Source organism: Piliocolobus tephrosceles, chromosome 12 (assembly GCF_002776525.5).
Source record: "Piliocolobus tephrosceles isolate RC106 chromosome 12, ASM277652v3, whole genome shotgun sequence".
In the NCBI taxonomy this organism is placed as follows: domain Eukaryota; kingdom Metazoa; phylum Chordata; class Mammalia; order Primates; family Cercopithecidae; genus Piliocolobus; species Piliocolobus tephrosceles.
In genome coordinates, this window is record NC_045445.1 from 118119669 (window position 1) to 118127578 (window position 7910).

The 7910-nt window shown below is 36.6% G+C and overlaps 1 pseudogene; it reads left to right on the top strand.

Annotated features, from left to right (window-relative positions):
* The first annotated feature begins 6710 nt into the window (after nucleotides 1–6710).
* On the top strand, nucleotides 6711–7432 carry LOC111536576 (annotated as a pseudogene).
* The last annotated feature ends 478 nt before the right edge of the window (nucleotides 7433–7910 follow it).

Below are 7910 nucleotides of genomic sequence, written 5' to 3' on the forward strand. Positions count from 1 at the left end.
ACACTGCCTATTGTCCAATGTCTGAAAGCTGCCATTTCATGTATTTTGTCCAGTAGAAAGTCAATTTATTCCCAGTAACTGTGTCTAGGACAGAAGCCCATTGCTACTAATTTAGTAGAACACTTTGGCAATATATACAACGTTCAAATATTTTACACATAGATTTTTTGCATGGTTCTCAAAAGAACAATTTTGTGTTTGGGGACAGGACCTCAGAAGAGGCAGTTTGTTCTGTCCTCAGGCCACCCTTGCAGAGATTTTTACATTCTAACCTGACAAATTTGCTTGTCTGCCCCTTATGCTCATGTCTTGTCCTCCCAGCACCGAGATATACAGAAGGTGCATAAGGGTATTTTTTTTAAAATTCCACTTATTTGTCTCTCCTTTTCCTTTTCTTTACTTTCTTCAAGCCTATGAATAAGCATGCACCACTATATGACATTTTCCACCTTTGGGATTTCATGTTATTTATGTCTTTCATTCATTTCCTTGTATTTCTTATACTATAATTATTAAATTAAGGCTATTGTTTTTATCAAGGTGGATAATACTTATTCAAGCCTTTCTATAATTTTGAACAGTAAGATTGATTTTTTAAAAATCCTACATAATTTTAGTCACCCACCTTAATTTACCTGTGTGACCAAGAATGCAGCTCCTATGTATGGACATTTTGCAGGCTTGGATAAGAAAGCATGGGTGATAGAGTCCATGTTTTATATTCACAATGTCAAGATGCCTACATCTTTAGAACTGGTTTATTCTCTTCACATTGCTGCATATAGTCAGCGCTTGACAAATATGCTTCAAAAGCTCATTTCTCATATAATTTTGTAGGTCTTGAATCAGTTCTACCAGTCTATGAAAAGGAAAGGAATTGTGCCTGCAATAGACTTAGGTGGTGATTTTCACATTGTTCACAGACTGCTGATATTAGAATTCCTTCAAATTCCACATCGAGACGCAGTCATCATGAACAATAGCTCAGAAGAAAACTCTTTACTGCTAATGCAATTATTAAGTATATTGTTTTGAAAATGAAAATTTATGATTTTCGCAAAGTTCTCCAATGTGCACTCAAGCCACTTTTGAATGGCATAAAATAACAGAACAACGACAGCATGAGAAGTTTTATGTGAAATTGTTATTTTCCTTTCTAGAATGCAATATGTGTATCTTTTTATTCACATTGAAGTGCCTCATTCAAAACACAGAGGCAATTGTACAATAATTCTCACTCCGAATGAGGTTTCTTACAATTGAGTAATAGCTCTACTTCTCAGCATGAAGTTAATTTAGGTAATTTGTTACACTTTGAGATAAAAGAATGTCTGCACATATCTAAAATATCCACATGCTTTTTAAAAACAAACTTTTAATCATTGTTAGGACAATGTCCAATCACTTTGATTTCACAGGGACACGCATGCCTTCACTGCAGTCTCGTGAGCCCAGGCAGTGGCTTCCCGCAGGGCAGTTCAGACAAGAGACAGCAGTCCTGTCCTTTTTATCCTCGGAAATTGTCAGAGACTTTTAAAGTGTAGTTTACAGACATATAAAGGAGAGAAAGGAAATAAATTCAAAGTCAAATAATACACCTAACGCTTTCACTTTTTTTTTTTTATTATTATTTCTTTCTATAATCTGTACAGATGCCTTGGACCAAGGGAAATTATTTCTTTTCTGTTTTGCTGGAATAATCCTAAAAGGTGATATTTCACTAGATTAAATAAGAAAACGTAACTGTTTAAAGCTATTCATAAACCCTTTTCAACAACCACAAAGGCATACCTCATCCAGACAAACATGATTTCCTATTTCTTGCAAGATTTTGAAGATTATAGGTCTATTTGAAATTTTCTTATGAACATTTGAACAACCACCTTTTATTTTTATAAATTTATTTAGCATTGTTTACAATTTAACAATTGAATATTTTTTAAAGAAAATAATTTACTTCATCCATTAGGCCTCTCATATACATCTTTACTATTTTATTTTCTGTTCTCTCTGTTTTCTGTAATCTTCTGAAAAGATTTTAAAAACTAAAACACAACACTAACTTGAAATCTCTAATTTGATTTTTTTTAGGTGCTCTCTTTTTTATTATTATTATACTTTAAGCTCTAGGGTACATGTGCACAATGTGCAGGTTTGTTACATATGTATACATGTGCCATGTTGGTGTGCTGCACCCATTAACTCATCATTTACATTAGGTATATCTCCTAATGCTGTCCCTCCTCCCACCCCCTCCCCACAATAGGACCTGGTGTGTGATGCTCCCCTTCCTGTGTCCAAGTGATGTCATTGTTCAATTCCCACCTATGAGTGAGAACATGTGGTATTTGGTTTTCTGTTCTTGCGATAGTTTGCTGAGAATGATGGTTTCCAGCTCATCCATGTCCCTACAAAGGACACGAACTCATCCATTTTTATGGCTGCATAGTATTCCATGGTGTATATGTGCCACATTTTCTTAATCCAGTCTGTCACTGATGGACATTTGGGTTGATTCCAAGTCTTAGCTATTGTGAATAGTGCCGCAATAAACATACGTGTGCATGTGTCTTTATAGTAGTAAGACTTACAATCCTTTGGGTATATACCCAGTAATAGGATGGCAATTTTGAAATTTTTAATTTTTTTTTAGAAACAGTGTATTAGTCTGTTCTCACACTGCTAATAAAGACATACCTGAGACTCTGAGGAAAAAATTTATAAAGGAAAGAGGTTTAATTGACTCACAGTTCCACATGGCTGGAAAGGTCTCACAGTCGTGGCAGAAGGCAACTGAGGAGCAAAGTCACATCTTACATGGCAGTAGACAAGAGAGTGTGTGCAGGGGAACTGCCCTTCATAAAACTATCAGATCTCACGAGACTTATTCACTATCACGAGAACAGCGTGGGAAAGCCCCGCCCCTCATGATTCAATTACCTGCCACCAGGTCCCTCCCACAACACGTGGGAATTGTGGGAGCTACAATTCAAGATGGGATTTGGGTGAGGACACAGTCACACCACATCAGACAGGGTCTCACTCTGTTGCCCAGGCTGGAGTGCAGTAGTGCAATCATGGCTCACTGCTGCCTTGAATTTTTGGGCTCAAGGATTCTCCCACCTCAGCATCCCAAGTGCTGGTACTACAGGCACACACCACCATGCCTGGTTAATTTTTTCAAAAATTATTTTTTGCAGAGATGGGGGTCTCACTATGTTGCCCAAGCCGGTCTTGAGCTCCTGGCCTTGAGTGGTCCTCCTGCCTCAGCCTCCCAAAGCACTGGAATTGCATGTGCGAGCCACCATGCCCAACACAAACAACGTCAGCTTAGCAGTAATAATCTTTCCCAAAAAACCACTTTTAAAAACAATGTGCACTTTGGGAGACTGAGGTGAGGTGAGTGGATCACGAGATCGGGGGATCGAGACCATCCTGGCCAACATGGTGAAACCCCGTCTCTACTAAAAATACAAAAGTTGGCTGCACATAGTACCTATAATCCCAGCTACTCAGGAGACTGAGACAGGAGAATTGCTTGAACCCGAAAGGCGGAGGTTGCAGTAAGCCGAGATCGCGCCACTGCACCCCAGCCTGGCAACAGAGCTAGACTCCGTCTCAAAAAAAAAAAAAAAGAGTGATTTTTTTTTAACTGCATTTGCCAGTGCAGTGCCTGACAAATACACTTTTGTCTCATGCCATTCATTCATATTTTTACCCTGCCTGAAAGTACTCTAGAATGTTATTTCTTCACAGATTTATTTCTGCACCCCTGGAATAATATGGTACTTTTCATACTATATTATAAGTAATTGTTTGACTGGCTATTTTTCTTCTAAATAATGAACTTACTGACGTTAGGGACAATGTCTTACTCATCACTGTAAACAGATCCTGAATCACAGAACCTTTGACACAATGAAGCTTTCCCAAGCATTTGTTAAATAAATGGATATTTCCTAATAAAATCCATACACGATTCTTGCTGCCTTTTAAATGAATTCTCCCATCTCTCTTAAGATGGGAAAAAAGCCCCATTCCTTCCTACCCATCTTAGAAATTCTGTGATTCTTTTGAAGTTTTCTTTGAAAAGTCCTTGCTAATATTTTTCCTGTAAAGAAAAAAGACGACAAGAAAAGATGTCACTTTTCTGGAACATTGAAAATAGTGAAGGGCTGATTTAACTATAGTTTCCTACTTCTTTAGTCTCATACTGTAGCTTTCTATAAGCAGAGGAGCTATAAAAAAATGCGAGAGAGAAACTGTATGAGACCTGATGTTTTAAAACCGCTTTCTGAGGAAGATGCATCATCGTTACTCACATCACAGGAGTATTAATCATATTACTCTGAGGAGCCATGAAGTCTAAGCAATTATCTTGAAAGCCACTGCCTGCTATGAGAAAATATATTACCAAGGGAGTTACATTCAATTGGAAGTTAGGAAGCTAAGGCGGTGATACTCACCCACCCCCATCTTCCCACATATCTCCCACTCTCTTCACTCTACCTTTTGACTCCACAGTGGAAACCAGAAGTAGTCCAGTGGCAAGTAGGTTTTTAAAAACAGCTAGCAAAAATTAACATCCTCTTAATGATATATCTACCAAAAAAATATGACTCAGTGTTTCCCATCAACTTTGACTTCAGTATATTTGCGTTCTCAAGAGAAATAGAACCAATCGAATGCATAAAGAGAGAAAAAATTATTTTAAGAAATTGACTCACATGATTATGGATGCTGGCAAGTCCAAAATCTGCAGGGAAAGCCACAAAAATAAAGACCTGGAGAAAAGTCGATGTTGCAGTTCGAGTTCAAAGGCTGCCTGCTGACAGAATTCTCTACCTTTTGTTCTATTCCAGCCTTCAGCTGATTGGATGAAGCCCACTCACATTATGGAGGGCAATCTGCTTTACTCAAAGTCCACCAATTTTAATGTTAATCTCATCCAAAAAACATCTTCTCCAAAATATCCAGAATAATGTTTGACCAGCTATCTGGTCACTGTGGCCTACATAGCAAAATCGATACATAAAATTAAGCATCACACCACATAATATTTATTGTGTCTTTGACCTCTGACTCTTCTCCCCTGTAAGTATGTGCACACTCCTGGCATGCTGAAATCACAGACCGACATGCAGTTGATCTAAGCAGACCCATAAGATATTTGATTTGCAAGACTATACTAAGCTGGCCTGATGCCTCTGGCTCTGCAATTTGTAATTCTGTTCACTTGTTCTACTTACAAAATAAAATTCCATGTTGGTTCAGACCCCTACCTTCTTCCACTTGCAATAAAAAAATAGAATAACGAATTGTACACAAAAATATTGAAGAATAAAAATCATTGGATTAGATAATCTCTAAGATTCCTCAAAGACTTAGAATTCTATGAGGGAGATAGAAAATATAAAGCTACACTTGTCTTTCTCTAAAATCTGTGTTTGGAGATATTAGTTCTTGTGATGGTGCTTGGAAATTGACTGTGCTTGTGGAGGTGGGGCAGTGGGCAGGTAGAGATGGGGAGAAGGCAAAAAAAAAAAAAGTCAAAATAGAGATTTCCAGGGGTCTGGAGGCAAGGAGGGAGGTTGGAAGGCTGGAATACAGAGAACTTTTAGGTCAGTGAAACTGTTTTTTATGATACTCTAATGTCTGATATATTATATTACGCATTTTTCAAAACCCATACAAATGTATGTATCACACAGTGAACTCTAATATAACCTATGGACAAAGTTTATCATAATGTATCAATACTGGTTCATCAAGTGTAACAAATATACCACATTAATACAAGATATTAATAGTAGAAAAAACCAGAAGGGAAGAGGCTGTATATGGGAACCTTCCATATTTTGCTAAGTTTTTCTGCCAATCTAAATCTGCTCTAATAAATGAAATCTAAAATTTTTAAATTAGGAATTATTTAAATGATCTGAAGCAGAGAAATAGTTAAATGATATATAGCTACAAGATGGAATATTATGCAATAATACCAAAATGATGTTTATGGTAAAAAAAAAAAAAAAAATCATCTCCAGCCTAACCCTGAAGGAACGCATTCAGGAAGAAGAAGGGGACAGCATCCACAACTAACTTCTCTGTAAGGAAATCTACTCATTCAAAAGAGAAAATAGTCTAAGTAAAGAACTAATCAAGTGATTCTTGCCATTGTCCAATTAGAGGTGAACTTGTGCCAGGTTAGTGTCAGTGAATTGGAAATAATTGAACAGATCCAAATATTGTGAAGGTAGAATGGACCAGAGTTGGTGATAAATTAGATTTGATAGAAATGTATCAGTCTATCTATAGATAAATGATAGATAGATAGATAGATAGACAGGTAGATGATGGATAGATAGATAGATAGATAGATAGATAGATAGATAGATAGATCACCAAGAAAGAAAGGGATGTAAACTGAAGTTATTCCTGTCTCAGTTCCTGAAAGAGAGGTTGGAAATCAAGAGTTCTGTTTTAACAGCATAATTGTGAGCTGCCTATGAGGCTCCGATGTAGGAATTTCAAATATACTTACAAAATCATATAAAATTAAATGATAATATGACTTACTTTATAGGTTTCTTGGATGCATTAAATACAACACATGGAAAGGTCAGGGCAGGGAGTCATACCTGACGTCAGAAGGCCTCAGTGTCTTTTCCTTTTGCAGGTGGGAGAGTCAGATAGCCACCCAAGAAAACACAATGAAAGACACTGATATCAAGAGACTATTGTATAATGATCTTTTATGCATATTTTCAATTAGCCTGATCATCTTCATTCCATCATTCTTTTTGGAGAACTTCTCAATATTGGAAGCACACTTAATATGGTTGTACATCTGTTGTGTTTTTCTAACTGCTGTCAATCCAGTATTATATTTAGTAGCAAAACCAAATGCATCCTCTAAAAGAAGTTTATCATCACACAAGGTGACTAGATTTTTGAAATGCTGTATTAATTTCTTATGTCTTGTTTCTTGCATGTAATTCATGTAATTTTTGTTCTATATGGAGTGCCACCCTTAGAGTTGAAGATGGAAACATTTTTATTTGTGGTTATTTTGTCTGCTTTTACTACTCTACCAAGTTTATTTTTGTTAGGACCAAATCTCAAAGCATGGATAAGAGTTTCCACTGGAAAGGGAGTTATATTCACTTGGGAGAATAGTGTCCAGATCACTACAATTTCTAGTTTTGTGGCAACATGTCTTGGAGTACTTTCTATACCACTGGATTGGAAAAGACCATGGCAGATAAGGAAACTAACACGTACAGGATATGTAACACCCTCAAGGTCAGTGAACTCCTACATATGGCCCATCTCCTCCTATATGCTTGGAGCAAACTTTGGCAACACGGCTGGCCTTGTTATTTCACCACTCTGGATACACTGGAATAAAAAGCAACTTACATGTAACAATTAATTGGAACAAAGGTAGAAGATAATTCTTTGTGCCGATACCATGTAAAGACTATGAAGAAATATATATAATCAAAGCCAAACAGTTCCATTTACAGCATTTTTTTAAATGTTATAATTGAAAAAAAAACTTAAAAATGTATTTGCAACATGATATAATTGTAGCTTTTTCAACTATGAAACCCCTTAAGAAATCGTACTTTCTTGTTTAAGTAAAGTATCAATAACTGGAAAAAAAATGCAACACCTAAATTTTATAGAATAATACCTGGTAAACACCATGCAATCAATAACATTAGCTATTAACATCACAAAAAGTGTGTTTTTTTAAAAAATTTTTCAGTAAGGAGACAGAGACATAGTAAAAGCAAGGATAGCAGAGCAATGGAGGCAGAATGCAGGTCGGAGTGAATTAAAGGGTGATTGCTCTATTGATAAAACTGTTCTCATAGCGTTCGAACACGTTCAGTGACAAGAAGACA